Source organism: Lissotriton vulgaris, chromosome 6 (assembly GCF_964263255.1).
Source record: "Lissotriton vulgaris chromosome 6, aLisVul1.2, whole genome shotgun sequence".
Lineage (NCBI taxonomy): Eukaryota > Metazoa > Chordata > Amphibia > Caudata > Salamandridae > Lissotriton > Lissotriton vulgaris.
In genome coordinates, this window is record NC_141694.1 from 1,867,075,628 (window position 1) to 1,867,088,478 (window position 12,851).

A 12,851-nucleotide genomic window follows, 5' to 3' on the forward strand; every position below is an offset into this window, starting at 1 on the left:
GGGCTGTTGAATATTATATGAGCAGGAGTGAATCCCCATATATGTTGTAAAAGTGTCTAGCTCATTTGGCTAGTCGCCTGTCAGTCCCGGCCCTAACCTCTTGAGCTAGGTTGTTAGCTGCACAATGCTAGTGCACCACATCACCTACAGACTGCTGCCGCCAGTGCACAGCACCCCACCTGCCAATTGAGATGACCCAATAGCAGACATAGTGGCTCTAAGCTTGCTAGACAGAATGTTTGTTGGTTCCTGAGGCGGAAGCCGGGAACGTAGTTACTGTGCTTTAATTTTAAAAATTGTAAACGTAATAGTTTCGTTTTTTACTCACTTGTGTTCCTTTTGCACTGAGTTGCTCTTTTAAAATTCCCCTTGGTGCATACACTGCCTGTATTGCTAATTTCGCCCCCAGCAGCCGACTAGGTGCTGCCTCGGAGCATTCCCATTGGACGACATCTTGGGTGAGTAGAGGGCGAGCTGACTAGTTACCCGGCCCTCCCACTCCCACCAGCATAAAAATCGGGCTGGTTCTCCCGCGATTAGCTTGCCAGACAGAATGTTTGTTGGTTCCTGAGGCGGAAGCCAAGAACGTAATTACTGTGCTTTAATTTTAAACATTGTAAACGTAATAGTTTCATTTTTTACTCACTTGTGTTCCTTTTGCACTGAATTGCTCTTTTAAAATTCCCCTTGGTGCATACACTGCCTGTATTGCTAATTTCGCCCCTCCAGCAGCCGACTAGGTGCTGCCTCGGAGCATTCCCTTTGGACGCCATCTTGGGTGAGTAGAGAGCGAGCTGACTAGTTTCTCGGCCCTCCCACCCTCACCAGCATAAGATGCTCACCTTTCTTCGGACGCGCAGCGGACGAGCACAGCGTGCGCACCGAAGGCTCGCCAAAAGCGAACACGTCTGCGCTCATCCGTGACAGGTCACGGCCAGGGGCCAGAACCCATGCCCACAGCGACATGAGGGGGCCGGAAAGACTGTGCTACACTAGAGACCAACTGGTGAAACTGCGCCCCGGATTGAAGAGGAATGTAAGCACAGGATGCACGTGGATAGTCTCCCATTCCCGTGCACTGGATGTGCCTTCGACCCTCATACTCCATGGCGTTGTTAAATTGTCGCTCACTGAAGAAGCACAAAGTAGAAATTCATGACCTTTCAGTAGATCGCCGGTCGGATGTGCTTTTCCTAACCGAAACCTGGTTGGATGAGACATCCACCCCAGAAATCCTGGAGGCCCTCCCTTTAGACTACTGTTTGTTAAGAGTCGATAGGGGGATTCAGCGGGGGGTGGTATTGCGATGATACACAAAAGGGAGCTGCCATGCACTTTGGATTCTATAAAAATCACGAATAGCGAGGCGGGGTTCTTTACCATAAAAATCTCCCAAAAAAATACGATTACTGGCTTTTTGATATACCGACCCCCACGTGCAACCTCACAGTTTGCTGATAGCTTGACAGAGATTGCCACCCAGCCTGCATTACGCTACAGCAAGTTCTTAATCCTAGGGGATTTAAATCTTCACCTTGAGGATACAAACTGTCGGGAGGCGCAGGAGGTTGTGATGGCAATGAAACCCCTAATGCTGGAACTTCAGTCAGTTATACCCACGCACCAATGTGGACACCTGCTGGACCCCATTTTCTCGAATTGGGAGGGAGTGGAGGTCTCGCCCCCCATTAGGGTACCTTGGTCGGACCACTGTCTTATTCCCTTTAGGCTGAATCTAGGCCCAGTAGAACGGGAGGAGTCGAAATTCCCGGACCTTAAACGTAGGAACTGGAAAAAAAATTGTCAAGAAGCTTATAAACTGGCACTGCTTAAGGAGGCACCACCATTGAGTGACACCCTGAGCGGGGCTTGGAGGGTCCATGAAGAATGGATGACGAAGGCCTTAGATATGGTTGCGCCTTGGACTACCAAGGCATGGGCCAGGCGGACTAAAATTGTGCGTGGTTCAATAAAGAGCTAGGGGCGGCCAAAGCGGCGTGCAAACGTCTTGAACGTAGTTGGCGTAAAAACTACAACTTAGAGTGCAAACAGCAATATCAAGACAGTTTGAAAAAATACCATAGACTCATAAAAGTAGCAAAAGGTGCATTCCTGAAGGAGAGGATTGAATCTGCGGATAATTCATCCAAGGAACTGTTTACTATATACAAAGAGCTTACGGCTCCAAATAGGATAACAGCCCAAGATATCTTTTCCGAAGAAATCTGCGAATCCATTGCGGACTACTTCGTAAATAAAGTAGAGAAAATATACGCCTCCTTTATGGCTGAGACTGATCGGCTTACTAATCATTCTAACAAAAGAATGACACCTGGCAAAGAAATGTATTTAAAATGCTTTACAGTACCTCCCAGAGAGGAAATGCTGAGACTAGTGAACAGTATTCAATCAGGCTTCCCTAGTGATGCAGCTCCACCCAAGTGTTTTAAGAACCAGCTTGAGGTGGTAATAGACCATATTAGCAACATGGTCGCTCTCTCATTCAAGGAATGCGACGTGGTAGATGAATGGAAGAGGGCTCAGGTGATACCCCTAAAAAAGAAACCTAACCTCCACATCTCTCAGCTTGCGAATCTTCGCACTATTTCTCTTCTCCCGTTCTGTATGAAAATAGTGGAAAAAGTTGCCAACACTCAACTCATGGAGTTCTTGGAAGAGGGCCAGCGTCTTCACCCATCTCAGTCTGGGTTTAGGGCTAGATATTCAACTGAGACAGCTCTTCTCTTCTCTACAGAGAGGCTTAGACAAATAGTAGATGAGGGACAGACGGCAGCGTTGGTACTATTGGACCTGAGTGCGGCGTTTGAAACCGTATCTCATACCACGCTGCTGACCCGCCTTACAGAAATAGGAGTGGAAGGACCGGCCTATGAATGGATACAATCCTTTTTGGAAGATAGAAGCTTCCAAGTTCACTGTCCTCCGTTTAAATCTACCCCTAGATGGTTAAGGCATGGTGTTCCTCAGGGCTCGAGTCTGAGTCCGCCGATATTTAACATATACATGGAACCCCTGGCTAGAATTGTGGCACCGTAGGGAGTGGACATCGTGACGTACGCAGATGATGCGCAATTGATGATCACCCTAGCCCAAGGCCAGAATGAGGCAGCAGCGAACTTTCCCTCCTGCATCAAGGAGGTATCTGAGTGGATGAATGACAATTGTCTACGCCTTAATGGCGATAAAACCGAGTTACTGGTGATTGGAAGAGTTCCCACAATCCGGTCATCAGCCTGGTGGCCATCTGAGTTGGGGCCCACACCCTCCCCCTCAGAAACGGTGAAGAACCTTGGTGTCTTCTTGGACTCCAGCCTATCCTATGGACAGAACATTGGAAGGCTAGTGGGCAAATGCTATGGAGTCCTTAAAACCATACGTAAAGTACTCGACTATTTGCTCATTGACACCAGGAAATCTGTCATACGTGCACTAGTCACCCCCTCATCTGGATTTTGGAAACTCCCTGTTTATTGGCCTGAGTAAGAAAGGGTTACAGCAGCTGCAATACGTACAAAACTCGGCTGCCAGATTGGTCCTGAATTTGTCCAGAAGAGCCTCAGGGAAACAGGCTCTTAAGACCCTCCATTGGCTACACATCTAGGAGCGCATCCTGTCCACATTGTTTAGCCCAGGGAAAACGGCCAAGCTATCTTCAAAAGCTTCTTACGATCCATCGCCCAAAACGCATTTAGAGATCATCTGGGAGCATGCTGTTTCAGGTTCCTCGCATCTTCAAAGCACGAATGGGAGGTCGCTCGTTCAGATACTTAGCTTGTAAGAGATGGAATGAGCTCCCTATCGAACTCCGTATGGAACCATCGGAAGCAAGATTCAGACTTAAATTGAAAACATACCTATTCCCTCAAACCTAAGCCCAGTATTTTTACCTCTTCCCCCCCTTGTGGTGCCAAGTGCAGAAGGTCTTGCTCGCTGGACGGTTTCTCTCCATAGCGCGAGGACACACTGTTATAGTGTAACCATGCGCTCTACAAATGGTTTTATTATTATTATTATTATTATTATTATTATTATTATTATTATTATTTTTGGGGACTTTGTAGCACACCTTTTACTGCAATTCATTTTTGGACTGGGTTTAGTTCTTTCGTTTGCAGCTACTGACTGCCGGGTTTTTCACAGCAGTCTGCTAATTTGCAAGGTTTATGGTCACAAAAATACAGCTGGGCATGGATGTGATTAGCTATTCCTCTTTTCCATCTTGACATTTAGCTTTTCCTGGAATGCATACCCATGTTCAGTGCCTAAATATCTGTGGATTTCACTGGAAAACTACCCTTTATCCTCGAATCAGCATTGTTGCTTCACTCCTGATGTCCCGCCGCTAGTACCCTGGAACCCAGCTATGGCTGATCCTCTCCCCCCAATCTGATGAGCCTCTAACTCAAGCACAAGAGGTAAGACAAACCCGAAACGGTGTGGAACTATCATTTATGAAATCAATGGCACAATGTATACAGAAAAATTCAATTACTAGTTCCTGTCAAAAGGCAACAGACAGGAGATGCACTGGGTAGTTTATGGAGCTAAATTCATTGCTAATAATATAATCACCTATCATAAACACATCTGGAGTTCTTAAATAGTGGTATTGTCCACTACTTGTGCCCTACACGTGTACTTAAAGACACTGAACCTGAATTATATTCTCTTGTCTCAAGCGAGGGCCTACTGCAAAGGAGACACCCTTAAACATCTGGAGGCATATTTATAAGAATGGTGGTGCCGGGCAGCTCAGCAATTTACCTTGCTACGTTACCCTACACCTCAGGGAAAGAGCAGGAATGCACCGTATTTATCTAATATGGTTCATTATTGTCCTTATCCCCTAAACTAGCGTCATTTGACATCCTAGCGCCAATGTAGGCACCCTTTCACCATGGTGCAAGGGTTCCTCCATTGCAGGCAGGATGGTTTTTGTGCAGGAAGGGGCATCTTCCTATACAAAAACAATCCAGAGAGGTGTTTCCTCTTTCTATGTGTGCTGCATAATGCAGCACACAAAGAAAGAGGAAAATACAAGGAGAAGTAGACATATTTATCCTCGTACACCTCACTTCAGGATTCCCAGGTTCACAATTCCTTGGAAATCTGTGAATGCATCAAAAACAATGGGAGTTGTGTGGGAACATCCACCACAACGCCCACGGGATGCCTCTCTTGCCCAGAGTAAAAAGCGATGCAGTGATTTGTGCTGCGTTGCTTTACTCCATATTTGTGAAACTGTTCAAAGCCACACAAGGTGACTTTGTGTGGCTTAATAAATATGACATGGGGCTTTGCATCGTGCATGTATCACATTGCATTGTGCAAGCATGATGCAAGGCCCTAATACATTGGCCACCTGGTATAGCTCAAAGCAGAATGACTACAAGGATAATGTTGCACCCACCGAGGGTAGAAATTTCTAAATTAAAAAGACAGTGTTGAACTTGGCCTTCCATGCATGGTTACCCCTAAACATTTCGGTTCACCCTTCCTGTTTTCTGAACCCCCTTTTGTTGACTTTTAGGACTCTGTGCACCTTACGTCTGCAAACCAGTGCTAAAGTGCTTATGTTCAGTCCCTAAAATATGGAAAAATTGGCTTACAACTTATTGCCTATTTAATTTACTTAAAATACCGTAGTAAAGTGGTATACTGAATACCCAGAAATGATTGCGCCACCCACTTAAGTAGTCCCTTAAAACATATTTCAGGCCTGTCATCGCAGCCTTTATGCAGTTTTAAAATGCCATTTAAACCTTTTGCAGGACTGTATCTCCCTTTTTATTATGTATAAGTCACCCCAAAGGTAGGCCCTAAAAGCTCATAGGGCAGAGTTAATTGTACTTAAAAAGTAGGATGTATGGCTGTAACTTGTCACTGTACCATGCACTGCGTTCTCAAAAATTATGTGATTTGAGATGTCATAAGTGTTGTTATGAATCCTATAATTATAGATCCTATAAATGATGTAATATGAAAGGTTATAAGCAGTGTATGGAGAAGGCAGAAGGTATAGTTAATACATGGCAACTGATTTCACTACACTGTGCGTGGAGGTGTGTGTGTTATAATAGTTTATAGGTGATTCCTAAATTTAATGTATAACTGTAACATTAGAAAACAAAATCTTACAAATCGTAGTGTCCAGTGTCATTGAGTGAGTGCCCTTAAGTGAAGTGCCGTACAGTACAGTGGAGGAGAGTATTGTACAGTGCAGTGGCAGAGTGGCGTAGGGTGTAATGGAATAGCGTACAGTGGAGTAAAGTGTCATAGAACGGAGTGATATGTCGTAGAGTAGTTTGGCATGGAGTGCAGTAGAGTGGAGTGATGTATTGCAGAGTCAAGGAAACGGTCTGTAAACTTCTACAGTGGAGTGAAATGTTCATAGCGTGGAATAGAGTAGAGCGCCACAGAGTTTATTAGAGTGTTGTGGAGTGGCGCAGAGTAGAGTGAAATGTTGTACAGAGTAGTAGAGTGCGGTGGCACAGTGTCAAAGAGTTGAGTGGCAGACAGTAACATAGAGTGGAGTGGTGTAGAATGGGGTAGTGGAGAGGGGTACAGTGAAATGGAGTACAATGGATCAGCGTAGACTAGAGTGGCATTGACTGTAATGGTATAGCGAGTGAATGGCGAGGAGTGGTGTGGCATATAGTGGAGTTGTGTGTCGTACTCTAGAGTGGAGTGGTGTGGTGTGGAGTGGAATTTCGTAGAGTGGAGTGGCATAGAGTTTAGTAGCATAGAGTGGAATAGGGTAGGGTTGAGTGGCATAGAGTGGAGTGGATTGCCATAGAGTGGAATAGCGAAGAGTTGAGGGGAGTGGAGTGATGTGGAGTGGAGAGGTGTAGATTGGAATACTGTACAGTGGAGTGTTTACAGTGGAGGCACATAGATTGCCATGCCACAGACTGGAGTAATGTACAATGGAATAGCAAAGAGTAGTGCAGCATAGAGTGGAGTGATACAGAGTGGAATATTGTACAGTAGAGTAGCGTGTCATAGTGTGGAGTGGTGTGTTGTCATCCTGGACTGCAAACTCTCTATGAAACTTCAGGTCAACGCCGTTTCCTCCACTTGCTTCCACACGGTCTGCAGAGTTTTAAAGTGGTTCCCCATCAGCACAAGGAAAACGCTGACTCAGACTCTTATCACCAGCCAACAAGGTACTCTTTACAGGCCCTACCACTGAACTCATGCAAAGACTCCAGAAAATCCAGAACACAGCTGCCAGACTGATCCTCAACCTGCCCAAGAGAACACACATCACCTAGCACCTGAAGGAACCTCCACTGGCTCCACGTCCAGAAGAGATGCCATTTCAAGCTTCTGACCCACGCCTACAAAGCCCTCCTTGACCAAGGATTTGCCTACATGATCCACCACCTGCATTTCCTCTGACTATACAGGACTCTCCACTCTGCACACCTTGACCTGGCACAGATACCAAGTATCCGTCACTGCTGCTCTGAAGGATGATCCTCCAACCTTGCTGCCAAAGCTTTGAATGCCCTCCCCTAAACCTCCGCGCCACACCCTCACTGATTCACTTCAGGAAGGGGCTCAAGACCTGGCTTTTTGACTATTACCTTCTGCAGCAGAGCACCTGGAAATCCTCTCTAGTGATAAGCCGCACTAGTACATCTTAATAGCTTGTCGTAGATTGGAGTGGCTTGTCTTAGAGTAGAGTGGTGTATCATAGACTTGAGTACCATCCAGTGACTTACAATGGGGTAAAATGTCGTACAATAGAATAGAGTGCAGGAATATAGTGTAGAGTAGAGTCCAGCATTATAGAGTAGAATGACCTGTCATCGGGTAGAGTGGCATGGGGAGAGTCTACTAAAGTGTCATACATTGGAAGGCTGTATTGTAGAGTAGCATAGACTGGAGTAGCATAGAGTTGAGTACCATGCTGTACATTAGAGTAGACCACAGTAGGGTGGAATACTGTTTAGTGGAGTGGCGCAGAGTGGAGAGGCGTATAGTGGAGTATAGTGGATCGGAGTGTCATACACTGGAATAACGTAGAATGGAGCAGCATAGAGTGGAGGGACATAGACTGGAATGCCATAGAGTGGAGTGGCATTCAGTGGAATACTGCAGAATTAAGTGACTTAGAGTGGCGTTGCATACTACTGAATAGCGTACACTGGAGTAGCATAGACAGGATTGGTGTGCAGATGTGAAGCATATTGTAGAGCAGAGTGGAGTGGCGTATAGTGGAATGGCGTGACTGCAGTCGCATACAGTGAAGTAACATAAACTGGAATGGTGAGTAGAGTGTTGTAAAGTAGAGTGCAGTGCTGTAGACTGGAGTAACATAAACTGGGGTGGCATCAAGTGGAGTGGCACAAAGTCGTCATACTACATTAACTATAACTCAAGCCTTCTTTATTGCACTGGCTGTAGATGATGTTACTTATACCTTCTGAAATCATAGCTTTCATAACAATACTTAGTTATGGCATCTCAATTGAGATGATTTTTCAGGACACAATGCATGGTGGAGTCGTGAGTTATGATTAATGTAGTATGATGAATGATGTGGAAATTCTGTGTACGAAGATCCGCATCTTTTAGTAAGTAATTTCAAGGTGGTGCCTTAAGTTACAATGCAAGGTATAAGTTACACTGTATACGTAGGTGGGCAACTAATAGTAAAGCAAAGGTGATGTGTAAATTAAAGTTATAACATTTGAATTTCTAATGTTTGTGTAGTTCAAGTATGGTTTATAGGTAAAGAATCAATAATGTTTTTCTAACTATAGTGATCTTTAACATTTTTTTTGTTCACGGAATTTCATTAGTTTTTAATGAAAGTGTGTTTGAAACTGCAGCATTGAGAGAAATGTATGAAGGTATTGTTCATTGGACAGTCGTACAGTAAATTGAAGGTGAGTGATGTACTGTTGAGTGTCGTAGAGTGAAGTAGCGTATAGTGGAATTGTAGACAGTGTAGGGGAATGTAGTGGGGTAGAGTGGGACACAGTGTAGTACAGTATTGTACAAGTGTATAAAGTACAGTAGTTTTGGTAGTGGAGCTGCATAGAGAGGATGATTGGACAGTGGTGTAGAGCGAGGTAAAGCCTCTTATAGTGGAGTAGAGTGGAATAGAGTTCAGTGGAGTTGCATTACATAGTATGGAGTAAAGAATAATCCAGTGTATTAGCTTGCTGTAGAATAACGTGGAGTGTATTATAGTGCAGATGCATACCGTATAGTCGAGCAAACTCTTAAAATAAATTGGAACGGTGTGCCATTCAGTAGACTGGAGGTCTGTATCGTACAGTATAGAAAAGAGTTGTTTAGTGGAATGGAGTGTTGTAGAATGGAGTGTACGGCACAGATTGGACTGTAGAGTTAGACATTGGAATCTATGTGGATAGAGTGAAGTAGAGTTGTCTACAGTGCCATAAAGGGAAATATAGTTCTAAATTGTGCAGTTCTAAAGAGGGGAGCAGAGTGTTGTAAGGTGGAGTCGCGTCAAGTGCAGTGGCATACACTGTAGTGACGTAAAGTGAAGTACCGTATAGTAGAGTACAGTGGAGGGCCTACAGTGGATTAGCACACGTGGAATAGCGTACAGTAGGGTGGAATACAGTGTTGTGGCATAGAGTGGTGTACCGTGCAGTTTGGTAAACTGGTATACCATTTAGTGGAGTGTCGTACAAAGGAGTGGCGTTCAACGGAATAGCGTATAATGAAGTGATGTAGACGGATTTAGCAAACATTAGAGAGGCATACAGTGGAGTGCCATATAGTGGAATAGCGTAGAGCACCGTGTATAGTCGAGTAGCGAACAGTGGAGCTGATACAGTGCAGTAGAGTAAACTGGATTGCATCCAGTGCAGTGTGCACAATGGATTTGCATACATTGGAGTCGTAAATACCACAGGGGCATACCGTGGAATTAGGTAGAGTGGAACAGCATATAGTGGAGTGTTGCAGGATAAATTATCATCCAAGGGAGTAGCAAAGGATGGAATGGTGTACAGTGGAGTGGCGTACAGTGGAGTTGCGTGCATTTATATTTGATATTTCTTAAGTGCACGAATACCAGAAGGTGCATTGGCACTAAGGACCTTCAGCACTGACCAGAGGAATATAAGGCTTATAATGGAAGAGAAAACAGCCAAGACTTCAGCTGTTTACAGAAACTGGCTTTTAATATGTAATGCAAGGTGTTCCATAGCTGACAGGTGATAAAGGAAAAGCTGCGTCCACCCCAGGAAGCCTTCTTTATCATAGGAACAGAAACCAGATATATTCAATCAATCAATCAAAGCATTTGTAAAGCGCGCTACTTACCCTTGAGGGTCTCAAGGCGCTAAGGGGTGGGGGGTACTGCTACTGTTCGAAGAGCAAGTCTTGAGGAGTCTTCTGAAGGTCAGTAGGTCTTAGGTCTGCCTTAGGTGGATGGGGAGGGTGTTCCATGTCTTAGCGGTGAGGTGGGAGAATGATCTGCCACTGGCGGTCACTCTACGAATGCGGGGGACAGTGGCGAGGGTGTGGTCGGCGGAGTGGAGCTGGTGGTTGAGGGTGTAGAAGCTGAGTCGGCTGTTGAGGTACGTTGGTCCGGTGTTGTGGAGTGCTTTGTGTGCATGGGTGAGGAGCTTGAAGTCTATCCTCTTGTTGATGGGGAGCCAGTGCAGGTCTCTCTGGATGCGTTGTAGTCATTTCAGGAGTTTGCCCGAGGCTCCTGCGTAGAGGGCATTTCCGTAGTCCAGTCTGCTGCTGACGAGGGCCTGGGTGACCGTCCTTCTCATTATGGTGGAGATCCACTTATAGATCCTGCGGAGCATGCGGACGTTGTTGAAGCAGGTGGAGGAGATGGCGTTGACCTGCTTTGTCATGGAGAGGGTGGAGTCGAGGATGACCCCTAGGTTGTGTGCGTGGTCAGTAGGTGTTGGCGCTGTTCCTAGTGCGGTCGGCCACCAGGAGTCATCCCACGCCGAGGGGGTGGATCGGAGGATGAGGACCTCCGTCTTGTTGGAGTTCAGTTCAGTCGGCTGTTTCTCATCCAGTCGGCGACGGCCTTCATTCCTTCATGGAGGTTGGTTTTGGCGGTGTGGGGGTCCTTGGTGTGGGAGAGGATCAGCTGGGTGTCATCGGCGTAAGAGATGATATTGAGGTCGTGCAGTCAAGCGACGCGGGCGAGCGGTGCCATGTAGATGTTAAACAGCGTTGGGCTGAAGGATGATGCCTGGAGTACGCCGCAGATGATCTTGGTGGCTTCGGAGCAGAAGGAGGGAGGTGGACGCTCTGTGTTCTGCCAGAGAGGAAGGAGGTGGTCCAGGGCCTTCTCTTGGATCCTGGCGTTGAGGAGGCGTGTTCGTAGTGTGCGGTGGCAGACCTTGTCGAAGGCGGCTGACAGGTCCAGGAGGATGAGGCCTGCGGTTTCTCCGTTGTCTAGCAGGGTCCGAATGTCGTCGGTGGCGGCGATGAGGGCAGTTTCAGTGCTGTGGTTACTGCAGAACCCGGACTTGGACGGGTCCAGGATGTTGTTCTCCTCGAGGAAGCTGGTCAGTTGCTTGTTGACAGCCTTTTCGATGACCTTCACCCGGAACGGGAGCAGGGAGATGGGTCAGAAGTGGAGATGGGTCAGAAGTTCTTGAGGTCCTTGGGGTCCGTCTTTGGTTTCTTGAGTAAGGCGTTGATCTCAGTGTGCTTCCAACTCTCTGGGAAGGTTGCTATCTCGAAGGAGATGTTGATGGCTTTCGGGAGATGGGGTGCGATGGCGGTGCTGGCTTTGTTGAAGATGTGGTGTGGGCATGGGTCTGACGGGGATCCGGAGTGGACGGTGTTCATGATCTTGATGGTGTTGTTGTCATTGGTGGTTGCCGGGGTAGTCACGGCATCGTGGTTGCCGGGGCGGTCAAGGCATTGAAGCTGTTGTGGATGTCTGTCACCTTTCAGTGGAAGAAGGTGGCCAGCGAGTCGCACAGGTCTTGTGAAGGTGGGATGTTGTTGGTGTTGGAGCTGGGGTTAGAGAGTTCCTTCACAATGTTGAGGAGCTCTTTTCTGTTGTGTGCGTTGATGTCTAGGCGGTATTTGAAGGAGGCCCTTTTAGCGGATCTGATAAGGTGGTGGTGTCTGCGGGTGGCGTTCTTGTGGGCTGCGTAGTTTTGCAGTGTTTGTTTATGGATCCAATTCTTCTCTAGCTTCCAGCGGGTTTGCTTGGAGGCCTGAAGGTCTTCAGTGAACCAGCTGGCCTTCTTTCTGGTGTAGCTGTTGGAGAGTTTCCTGAGTGGGGTGAGGATGTTGGTGTAGTCGTCAATCCACTGTCTGAGGTTGCAGGCAGCGGCGTCGGGGTCGGTCGAGACTGTGGGTGGGCTCTGGGCGAGGATGGTGGTTAGCTGCTCTTTGGTGACTTTGCTCTAGCAGTGGCGAGGCATCTGTTGGGTGCAGTGGTGTGTGGTGGGTTTCCGGGAGGTGAAGTGGATGCAGTGGTGGTCGGTCCAGTGGAGTTCGGTGGTGTGGTTGAAGGAGACGTGGGAGCTTGCAGAGAAGATGGGGTAAAGTGTGTGTCCCTCAGAGTGGGTGAGTGTTGTGATGAGTTGTCTGAGTCCGAGGTTGGCAAGATAGTCGATCAGGGTGGAAGAGTTGGAGTCGTTGTTGTTCTTGAGGTAGAAGTCCTGTCCCCGAGGAGGATGTAGTCTGTGGAGGCGAAGGCGTGTGTGCTGGAGTACACAGTGGTACAGCTAAGGGAATTTTGTCAGGGGATGGGGTGCCGGTTGGGACGAGAGCCGCGAAGGAGGAGCTCCGTACCGCTTTGAGGGCATGGCTAAGGGCCCACCTAGAGGGTAGAGGGGATGGGGAACAGGAGG